We start from the raw sequence: 11,337 nt of genomic DNA, 5'->3' as shown, positions 1-11,337 counted from the left end.
AGTCTGGTTGGGAAAGCTTATATGGCGGCAGGTCAGGCTGGCGCATATTTGCACACCATGGCGGCGTTAAACTGCGTGCCCTCCGAGCCACCAAAGAAACGGTCAGAGCCATCGGCCGTTCAATGGCAGCAATGGTGGCCACGGAGCGGCATCTGTGGTTGAATCTGTCCGACATGCAAGATAAGGACAGATTCTTACTCCTAGACGCTCTCGCCATCTGGCCTTTTCGGCGACGCAGTCAACACTGTCGTCAAGAGGTTTCAGGAGGCGAGGAAGCAAGCAGCGGCGTTTCAACGTTTTCCTCCCTCGTCGCTCCCAGGCCCATGCAATCATTGCAATCCGCAAAAAGAACAGGGGTCGGGGCGATGCTCTCAGTCAGGGTCTTCTAGACCGAAGACTGATCTGCGGACCGTTATTTTGTCGAAGAGGACCTCGACTAAGCGGTCCTGACGCCAACATCATCAGGCCACTGAGGGCAGCCCCACCTGGGGAGGAAAGGATAACACCATTCTTCACCCCCGCCCGGAGTTATGTAAGCTGTGGGCATGGCCCCTGAGGGGGCACAGCTCCTAGCATCTGGTCTCTCAACTGAGGTTGTTGAGAATATACTCCAGTCCAGAGCTCCCGCCACTAGGAAACAGTACGCCTTGAAGTGGAAACTTTTCGCTTCATGGTGCGGACAGCGACTGCAGGACCCAGTCAACTGCCCAATTGGTACAGTTCTGGAGTTTCTGCAGGAGCGATTCTCCGCAGGGTTATCTCTCTCCACTCTGAAGGTATACGTGGCGGCCTTAGCTGCTTACCACGCCCTTCTGGGTGGTCAATCATTGGGAAGACACCCACTTATCACTCGGTTCCTCCGTGGCACCCAGAGGCTGATGCCGGTACAGTGCACTAAGGAGCCCTCATGGGACCTGGCTGTGGTTTTGGAGGGCTTATGCAATGCCCCCTTTCAACCCATAGAAGAAGTTTCGGTCAAGTTGCTCACGCTCAAGACCACCTTTCTCCTTGCTATTTCCTCACTAAAAAGGATCGTGGATCTTCAGGCACTTTTTGTTTCATGCCTGGAATTTGCTCCAGGCATGGTTAGGGCATTCCTTTAACTGAGGGCCGGGTATGTCCCTAAGGTGCCCACTTCTTCACCAGGGCCCATAGTACTTCAGGCATTCCGTCCTCCTCTGTTCCAGGAAGTAGGCCAAGAAAGGCTTAATCTGCTCTGTCCAGTTCGAGCACTGGACGCTTACGCACACAGAACTGACCCGTGGCGTAAGGCAGATCAGCTGTTTGTTTGTTTTGGTCTGCAAAAGAAAGGATCTCCGGCGACCAAGCAGACTATGAGTAGGTAGGTGGTCGAGGCCATCTCACTAGCCTACGAGTCCTCTGGCCTCCCGCCTCCAATGGGGGTCAGAGCGCACTCGACCAGGAGTATGGCGGCCTCCAAAGCTTTCAACTTGGGTGTTGCCTTGCAAGACATTTGTGCTGTGGCGGGCTGGTCCTCTCCGGATACAAATACAATATGAACACATATACAGCATATAGCCATTATCTAAAGTACATATTAAACAGATATGTTTTTAACTGACTCTTGAAAACAGTCAAAGATGGGATGGTACGGAGAGTGAGGGGTAGTGAGTTCCATAATTTAGGAGCATTAACACTAAATGTCCTTCCAACTACAGTAGCCAACCGAATACGAGGGATGGACAAAAGGCCAAGTTCAGAAGATCTAAGAGACCGGGCAGGGCAGTAAGGGTGGAGTAGCTAAGCCAGATATGGTGATGCAAGACCATTTAGTGCCTTAAATGTTAGAAGCAGTAACTTAAAGTGGATACGTGACGCGACAGGTAACCAGTGAAGATCATGCAGTAATGGAGTAATGTGAGAAGAACGTCTGGTGGAGGTAAGGACTCTTGCTGCAGAATTTTGAACATACTGTAATCTTGCAATACATTTTTTGGGAAGGCCTGCAAATAGAGAATTGCAATAATCCAGCCGTGATGTGATCAGAGCATGAATTAAAATTTCTCTATCAGCTAGAGTAAGAGAAGATCGCAGACCTGCAATATTACGGAGGTGGAAGAAGGAGTTTTTAACAACAGTGGAAATATGAGAGTCAAAAGATAAAGTTGAGTCAAATAAAACACCAAGATTGCAGACAGATGAAAAAGGTGTAACACAAATCCCATCAATGTCAAAGGACAGGTCCATCGTTTTCACTGCTGTAGCAGAGCCAATAATCAATATATCAGTTTTGTCATTATTTAATTTAAGGAAATTCAGGGACATCCAATGTTTGATATCCCTGATACAAGCAGTGAGTGAATCAGGTATGGATGGCCTGGCAGAGCTGGTGGTAAGATATATTTGGATATCATCTGCATAACAATGAAATTGAAATCCATGCATGCGTATGATGTTACCAAGCGGATAGATATAAATAATGAACAGTAGAGGGCTGAGAACTGAACCTTGAGGAATACCCTGTGACAGTGGAGCAGTGGCAGATTTACACCCTTGTATAGTGACAAAATACTTTCTGTTGCGTGTATAGGAAACAAGCCAATTTCAGTTGGCAGTTTCAGTGCTATGAGTTGGACGAAGTCCTGACTGAAAAGGTTCAAAAAGACCATTAGCGTCTAAATATGATTGCAATTGTGTAGCCACTACTTTTTCAAATAGTTTACTTAAGAATGGTAAATTTGAGATTGGCCTATAATTATTCAAGTTTGAATGATCAAGGCCTGGTTTCTTAAGAATGGGGGTCACTGCAGCCTTTTCAATTCAGCTGGAACAGTGGCAGATGCCAAGCTACAGTTTATCATATGTGTTATAGAAGGTAAAACCTCAGAAACACATAAGTAAGGCAGTAGGTGCAGGATCAAGCTGGCAGGATGTGGGATTAGACTGATTACTTACAGCAGTAGCAGTAGTTAGAGAGAAAGCAGAGAGAGAGTTTGTTGAGTGAATCAACTTAACATTTAAATCACTTGTAAGAGTGGTGTCTCTAGTAATGGATTCAGTGATTGACTTAAGTTAGTCTGAAAAAAAATTAGAATGGTCATTCACAAGCATCTCAGAGCCAGAAATAACATGTTGTGAAGGGTTAGTGAGATTTTTGACCATAGCAAAGAGTGATTTGGGTCTGCATACAGAATTCTTAATAGTACAGGAGAGATAGGAGGATCTTGCAGCATCGAGGGCTGTACGGTAGTTAAGCAAATGTTCTTTAAAAGCCAGGGAGTGCACAATGAGTCCAGTTTTCCTGAAGATTCTTTCCAGACGATGACCTTGAAGTTTCATCACTCGAAGTTCAGCAGATGGAACCAGTCTAGTGGAGCATGTTCCTCGAGTACTTGAGAAATAACATTATCATAGAGCAGATTTCTGATGGACAGTTAGAAGATAAACATTCTGACAGATTAGAAGCCCTTATTGAGGCAGAGAAAGAAGTTGGATTCACAGAACTGATTTTATGGTAGGTAAGTATTTTCTTCATAGCTTATCTAAATATTGGAAAATTATGAGTTTATGATCAGAGAAAGCAAAGTCATAGCCAGTATCAAGAACATTAAGTAAGCTAGACGTACAAATGAGATCTAGTATATGACCCCTTGAGTGAGTAGGGAAAGTTACATGCTGAGTTAGATTGAAATAGTCCAGCCCAGACATCAGTTCATTGCACTGTACAATGTTTTCATGTATATTAAAATCACCAAGCAAAATAACAGATGAATGCTTAGCACAGACAAGAGTAAGTAATTTACTTATATCAGAGAAAAAAAATCAGAAAGAGATTTTGGAGGTCGATATACTAAGAGTACAGCCAGTGATGTTTGACCAGTCATTTTCAAAGCTAGGTATTCAAAGGATGCAACATCGTGAAATTCAGTCTTGGAGATTTTAATACTCTCACGGCAGACTACAGCCAGTCCTCCACCTCTGCGACCAAGACGCGGTTGAGAGAGGTAAATGTACCCATGCGGAGTCAAGAGGTTAAGGTTGAAGAAGTCATTGGGCATCTGCCAAGTTTCCATCAACAGTAACCTGTCCAAGTTTGCATCAATAATTAAGTAATTTAGCACGGATGCCTTGTCAGTAGAACGAGTGTTCAACAGGGAACAGTGCATATGGGGAGATGTAGATTTAAAGTTTCCAAAGTCAAGATCACAGCGTAGAGGCCTCAGATTTCCAAAGTTGATTGCATGATTTACCTGTTGTATTTTACCAGAAGCGCGAGTGTTAGTACAGATCACCGTGATAGTATTTGCAGACGAGCAGTGATAAGACCGTATCCTGCGTGAACGGTGAATGTAACGAGGTCTATGTAAAAATTCAAGTTGTCTACACCATTTATACGTGTCCGGAGCCAAGCGAAAAGATCCTTTTAGAGATCTAAGCTGAGCAGCAGAGTATTGTAGAGCCATCTCAGGAGAAGTCATTTGATTAACGGTAGCCAGATACAGCACAAAAAGACCAAAGAACAAAATCTGCAATAGTTACACAGCGACATGACCAAAGACCAATGGGACCCCACACAGCAACTTATCGGTTTAACTGCGTTAGCCAGAAATGAACCAATTCCACAACCCACAGAAGGGAAGGCTACACGACCATACCGAGGATTGATACCACAAATGATAAAGTGTATACTCACTGTATCAGATGTCGAAGAGGAAATGGAAAGGACTGGAGAGGGCTCGCAGCCAATCAACGTGACAGGATCACAAAAAATGCCAGGTCAGTCATCCAAAACTTTTTGAGTGAAGAGAGTCGACCAGAAAAAATCCAGATCTGCCAAATCTGAGCAAAAACATATCCAAAAACGTAGCGGCAAACAAGCAACAAACAGATACCAATGTGAATCGGCAGCACAAGCGCAGCCAAGCGTTCTTAAGTGGGCGGAGTTTCTCCCTGTCGAACGCCATAGGCCTGGTTTCACAAACAGGGCTGCATTATACATGACATCTGAACACTAAATGCATACAAACTCAAATACACGCTTCAAAACATTAATACAACATATTAACACTTCATTTGAGAGAGTTGAACGTTATTTTGAAACTCACCAAATCTGGGGGCTTTCAACACAATTAACGTTAATCAACCGATTCAATATCATCGACCATCGCACTAAAATGACCCAAATAAGATATATACAAGGGTTACAACATCATACAACACATTATTTATGCATATCAAACAAGGATGATTGTTGTATTTACCTTTTAATCTGCGTTGGATAACACTCGCGATCTGCGAAACGCATGCTCTCTATCTGCGACTATGCGTCTCGTATTAGTGACGCCATAGCGTGCATCTTATGACAAACGTTTCGCTTAGTTATTAGTTATTTTAATTATTTTAAAGTTCACAACACAGCAGAACAACTTTGAATCCCCATTATATCAAGCTTTTCAGTTTTTGTTTTATTGAAAATATAATTATTGCAAATTATATTTGTTCTATTTTTTTATCATTATTTTTAGTCAGCTCATTTCTGAACTGGGCGCTTGAGAAACAATGTCTCTTTCGCGGCTCGGTACGCTTTCAACTTGTTTTTTTAGTCTCGAGCAAGACTGTACGACATTTTTACGTAGAAACCGCATTAAAAGAAATGATCATTCATGTTTTCATAAACGCTGGCCAAATTCAAAAACGAAACTAAAATTAAATCATCTTTGAGAGCAAGGGGGCCCCCTGGTGTTTCGGGGGCCCTACGCAGCTTGCTTATAGGGAGGATCGGCTCTGCCTGGGTTACACATTGATGGTTCCATGAAGAACCTATAACATCCATGGAATCTTTCCATTCCACAAGAAGTGCTTTATACTGGAAAAGGGATCTTTCAGTTACAAAATGTTCTTTACATTAGATAAAAGTGGTTCTTTTAAGGTTATTTTACTAGTTCTTCTATGGCATCACTGTGAAAACAGCCTTCATTTTAAAGTGTATGTGCAAAGAACCTTTAAAGAGTTCAGGATTAATTGGCAACCCCATGTAAAATATAAACAGTGTGAAACGTGAAGCAAGATAACCCAGGATTTTGTTTGCCCGAGGTTTAGAATGACCCAGAGTTAACCATTTGAAGTGTGAAAAGCCCTTCTCCTCAGCCGGACGGATAAGGAAAATGTTGCAGCATTTAAAGGTCATTTTGCTGACTGACATCGCAAAGCCGATGAGTATTTTGGTTCTGATGTGTGAATGGTATCCTAAAGGTAATAAAACAGAACGCCGTGGCTTGTATGAACTGCATATTTGTGTATTTACCAAGTCAATCTGGTAACTTTACAGTAATTTACGAGGTTTAATGTGTGAAAGCAACTTAGGATGTGACTTGCATTTGTTTTTGTTTCCCCATTTCCTTCAACTTCTCATCTTTCCTCTATATCTCAGGCTTATTCTGGGATTGAACTCCTAGACCTGCTCCTGGAGCCCCATAAGGTCCCTCATATGGAGAGCAATGGTGACCATGGCAATCCCGCCTGGTCAATCACAGATCAAAGCGTGAGTGAACTGCATCTGATCTCTGTGACCTGAGTTTATGTGATAAATCGCAAGACAACCTTCCTGCTGAGAACATTTTATTTTTAGTTATTTTAACTCGGTTAATTAATGAGACACCCTGAAAAGCTTCCTGTAAACACAGTGACAGCATATTACGTGCCTGACCCAAATTTATCTGTCAACTTGTGTGTGTGTGTATAAATCAAAAACCTAGTGAGCTGCGTATGGACAGCATTTTAAGACATCATAGGCACCATCCAGATGCAAAAGCTTAATATTTATATATTACTGTTTAAAGATTTTTTAAAATGTTTTAGAAGTCTCTTATGTTCACCCAAGGTTGAATTTATTTGATGAACAATAGAGTAAAAAACAGCGATATTGTGAAATATTGTTACCATTTAAAACAACTGTTTCTATTTTAATATTTCATCAAATGTAATTTATTCCTGTGATTCAAAGCTGAATTTTCAGCATCATTACTCCAGTTTTCAGTGTCACATGATCCTTCAGAAATCCTTCCAATATGCTGATTACAAAAACAAAAATGTACTTAACTCAAACTTCTGAATGGCAGTTTGTTTAACTGTTTAAAATGTATATTTCATTGCATCAGGAGTGTTTTCATATTTTAATTCCCCTTGAAATGTGGTGTTACATCAGGGAAATTGATGAATGTCATAGTTGGTTGGGTTCATTTGTTAAAGCTGTCATTAGTACATACTAACAAGTGTGCAAAGCAATATTGGGGACAGGCAGAAAACATGTACTACTGTCTATTTTCAAATTTCAATATTTCCGTAGTTAATGACTAAGATTAAGATTTTCATTAAGCAAGCTGACAAAGTGCAACTGGGAAAAACATTTGTATTTGTTAAAAAAAAATACATGACAACAATATTTAAATCAAAATATATATTCAAAATTATATATAAATTGTATATTTATTTGTTTCAAAATATACACCACAAATGATACATTTATTAAAAATGAGATTTTTTTGTTTGATATTTGTTATTTTATATATATATACACACATACACATATACACACACTCACACACACACCGTATATATATATATATATATACCCCGGCCCCCATCATGTGCACCTTCTACAGAGGCACCATCGAGAGCATCCTGACCAGCTGCATCACTGTGTGGTATGGCACCCGCAATGCGTCCTGCTGCAAGACACTTCAACGCATAGTGAGAGCAGCTGAGAAGATCGTTGGTGCCTCTCTCCTCTCCCTTCAGGACATTTACAACACCCGTCTCACCCGCAAAGCCCTCTGCATTGCAGGTGATCCCACCCACCCGACACACAGCTTCTTCAGTCTGCTGCCATCAGGGAGGAGACTGCGGAGTCTCCAGGCCAGGACATCAATTTCATGAGGTGTCTACGTGCAAAAACGCTGCCTGCAAAGTCATTGCCTCATATGGCAGCGAGGCAAGTCAGCTGCCTAAGATTTCGGATGCAGCCACGATGTCCAACTGTCCATTTTGATGAGTATTCACGTAAATAGTTAATTACGTCTGAAGTAAATGTAAACAGCATGGAGAACGTGTACATTGCATCCGGTTTTAAAGGGATAGCAGCCTAATTTAGTTTCTATTGTCCGAGTCATTGGTGTTAATCAAGCAACAACAGAAAAACAGAAAATCACACACTGCTCTTCACTGAAAAACTTTAGCAGACCTAAAAATGATTCTAAATTTATTTATAGAAATAAATATGTCTGCTTGAAAGAATGAAGAATATGATGAACAAGTTGCTATAAAGAATGCATAATTAGCCTAAATAACCATTGGTATTTAACCACAGGAAGCTGAACTCCCTCCCGACCTTGCCCCCCCTCCCCTCTTTTGCCCCACGCACCACTGAACTCTGACCCTCTGACGGACTCTCCCACTCCCCCCTCCCAAATACACACACACACTGTCACTTTAATCAATCAGTCTGAATAAGCTCTTTTGCACTACAATCATTATATCTGCACTGTTGTTTACTTTACTGGTTTTGCACTCTATCTGCCATATGCTTTATATATATATATTTTACATTTTACCTTATTTATATAGTTGTATTTTGTATTTAATCTATCTATCTGTATTTATGTTTTACTGTAGTGTTATCTGTATGCACCAAGGGTCTGAGAGTAACGCAATTTCAATTCTCTGTGTGTATGTGCTGTACATGTGGAAGAATTGACAATAAAGCAGACTTGACTTGACTTGATAGTGTAAATATATATCTAGATATAAAACAATGTTCTTAGGAGCAATTTTAGTCCATGTTAAAGTAAATGTAACATAAGATAATTTACTTCAGAGACACAAAAGGCAACGCATACAATGACTCATCTGAAATATTGTCATGTGTGTGTTTTTGTTTGTGCATCACAGTTGTGTATGCATGTTTCTGCTACGAGGCAGGTGTGTGCATTTATCTTCTATGTATGAGTCACATTACAGTTTGTGTGATTACTTTCTATTTGTGTTCCTGCAGATTCTGAGTCATGGTGAAGGTGTTGTTGATAACTTCCTGGACTCCCTGTTGCCAGCGTCAGATGGCGTGTCACAGCCCTGCTCTCCTCTCTGGGTCCCCTCACCCTCTGACAGCGGAATCAGCGACGACACCCACGCTGACCACCTGGACAGCCCGCCGCCGCCCACCAGTCCGCTTTTTGACACTGTCTTCCTCCCTCAGCATCCTCATCTTCTTCCTCAGCATCTTCAGCAGCAAGACGCACCTGTCACAAACACAGAGCCTGATATATCCATTGATCTGGGTGAGATTTCACTCTTCAAACAGTTACTAACCATAAAAAAAACACTTTGTATCTTGAAACTTAAACTGAAAAAAAATTTCAGTTCAAGTTCAAAGGCAACATTTTGCTTAACTTTAAAGTAACTGAAATAAAAATTAATAAAAACTGTGAACATAATTAAAAAAGAACTGTATAAAATGACAACAACACGACAAAATGACAAAAGTTTAAACAAATTCAAATAAAATCAGAAAATATGAAATAAATGATCATATGCCACACAGAAGCCCAGAATTATTATTGTTATTATTTTTTAAAAACAAAACAAAAAACATCAACAATCTTTATGTAAATATGTATTAAAATAGGTTAATTAGGGTAACTATACACTAGAATTTATGCTAAGAAATCAACTCGGTAAGAAAACAGAAAAAAAAAAGTTTTTTCTCTTCAGGTACATATTGTTCAAGTGTACTAACCTCTGTAGGCCATACTGATGCTCACTTCACAAAGTAATTTTCTGTAATACACCTGCAGGTAAACATACAAACATTTTATTGATCTCGGTTAACCTGGGATTCGTGGATCTTGATTAACTGGTATCGACTTGCTTCAAAATTTCCGAAATAAGGTAACATTGCAAGCTATCTCAAATAATGTGGGGATTCCACTTTTTCTTTCAATCATAAAAACCTGTAGGGTCTGCAAAACCATCAGCACACACAATAGACTCTCAAAGCTTTCAGAGTTCAAAGCCTGAGTAAATTCAGTGAAGAATCACTAACCTGAACAGAGTTCAAAATGAATACACTTATAATTCTAAGGCAGGCAGGAGAAGCCTGTGATCTTCCAGAGGAAGCAGACTGTAATAACTGATCTGAGTTTTACTTACTGCTTCACCGCAGCAGAGGTTCTGCCACTAATGCAGGTCTGAGGTCAACGAAACTCACTAATTCAGTAATTGCAAAAGCTGAAAATGTGATATTAAAACCAATGACATATTTCAAATTCAATAAGAAAAGATGCAAATGTCACACGGTTCAATCTTCTGCATTCAAATGTGGTTTTCAAATGTCTTTCTGTTGTACAATCACATTACAAACACCTTATCAACCAAATATCAACTAGGAATGCACAGATACTGGATTTCTCAGCCAATACTGATATTTGGCTGATACCAAAAGAATCTCTCCCAACTAATGCTGTAAACTATTTAAAATTAGTTAAAATTAACAACAAAACTATTATTTAATATACATAATAATCACACTAAAAAATGTTGTACATACAAATCAATTGCACATAAATTAGCCTAGTTTTTAGAAAATCTTGTCTTCATGACAGATTTAATCAAACATACCATTTTAACTAGGGATGTACCGATACTATCTCTGAGTGGATTGAGCTTGTCGAGTGAATATATCTTTCTCACAGACACCACTGGAAAGTTTGTAGTTCGGTCGGATATGTCAAAAACAAGTAAGTAAAACAATGCAAGTTACTTAACGGTAGAGAGAGAGAGAGAGAGAGAGAGAGAAAGCGCGCACTTCTGTTGTGTGATCTTTGATGTTCACTCATTCAGCACACGCATTATTTGGATTAAAACGAAATCGTAAAAATAAAACCATTCATAGGGGCATTCACTATAAACATCATTTATTTTCAACCTTAGGCATACACGGCTTTCTGGCGAAAGTGAATCTAGCGTCTAGCATCTACGTTTCAGATGAAAAAAAATGACTTCTATTTCTGAAAATATCACAGTTAGGAGATTTATAACGAGTGGTTCCCTGCATTATTACAGCAAAGCGCGTGATTACAGTACTAAGCCGCTGCAATGGAGCAGCTCTAATGGCAAAATAAAGTAAACTGTGACAAATCATACCCAAAAATTCTTCATACAGTGGACTACCAGTAAAACTGATACAAATTTGTGTCCAAAAATTATTCAGACTAAATAATTTTATTCAGGAATAAATTGAAGTTGAGGTTTGCATGAAGCTGGGTGGCAGCATGCCCAGGAGACTACAGGCTGTCATTAAGGCTAAGGGTTGCCCGACTAAGT

At 40.2% G+C, this 11,337-nt stretch overlaps 1 pseudogene; it reads left to right on the top strand.

Moving 5' to 3' along the window:
- Nucleotides 1–11,337, top strand: part of LOC107600235 (cyclic AMP-responsive element-binding protein 3-like protein 3-A) — a 37,451-nt pseudogene that overhangs the window by 10,884 nt on the left and 15,230 nt on the right.

Source organism: Sinocyclocheilus grahami, unplaced genomic scaffold, assembly GCF_001515645.1.
Source record: "Sinocyclocheilus grahami isolate Dianchi unplaced genomic scaffold, SAMN03320097.WGS_v1.1 scaffold280.1, whole genome shotgun sequence".
Classification (NCBI taxonomy): Eukaryota; Metazoa; Chordata; class Actinopteri; order Cypriniformes; family Cyprinidae; genus Sinocyclocheilus; species Sinocyclocheilus grahami.
Note: the sequence above shows the minus strand (reverse complement) of the source record. Positions and strands in the feature narration are given on the sequence as shown.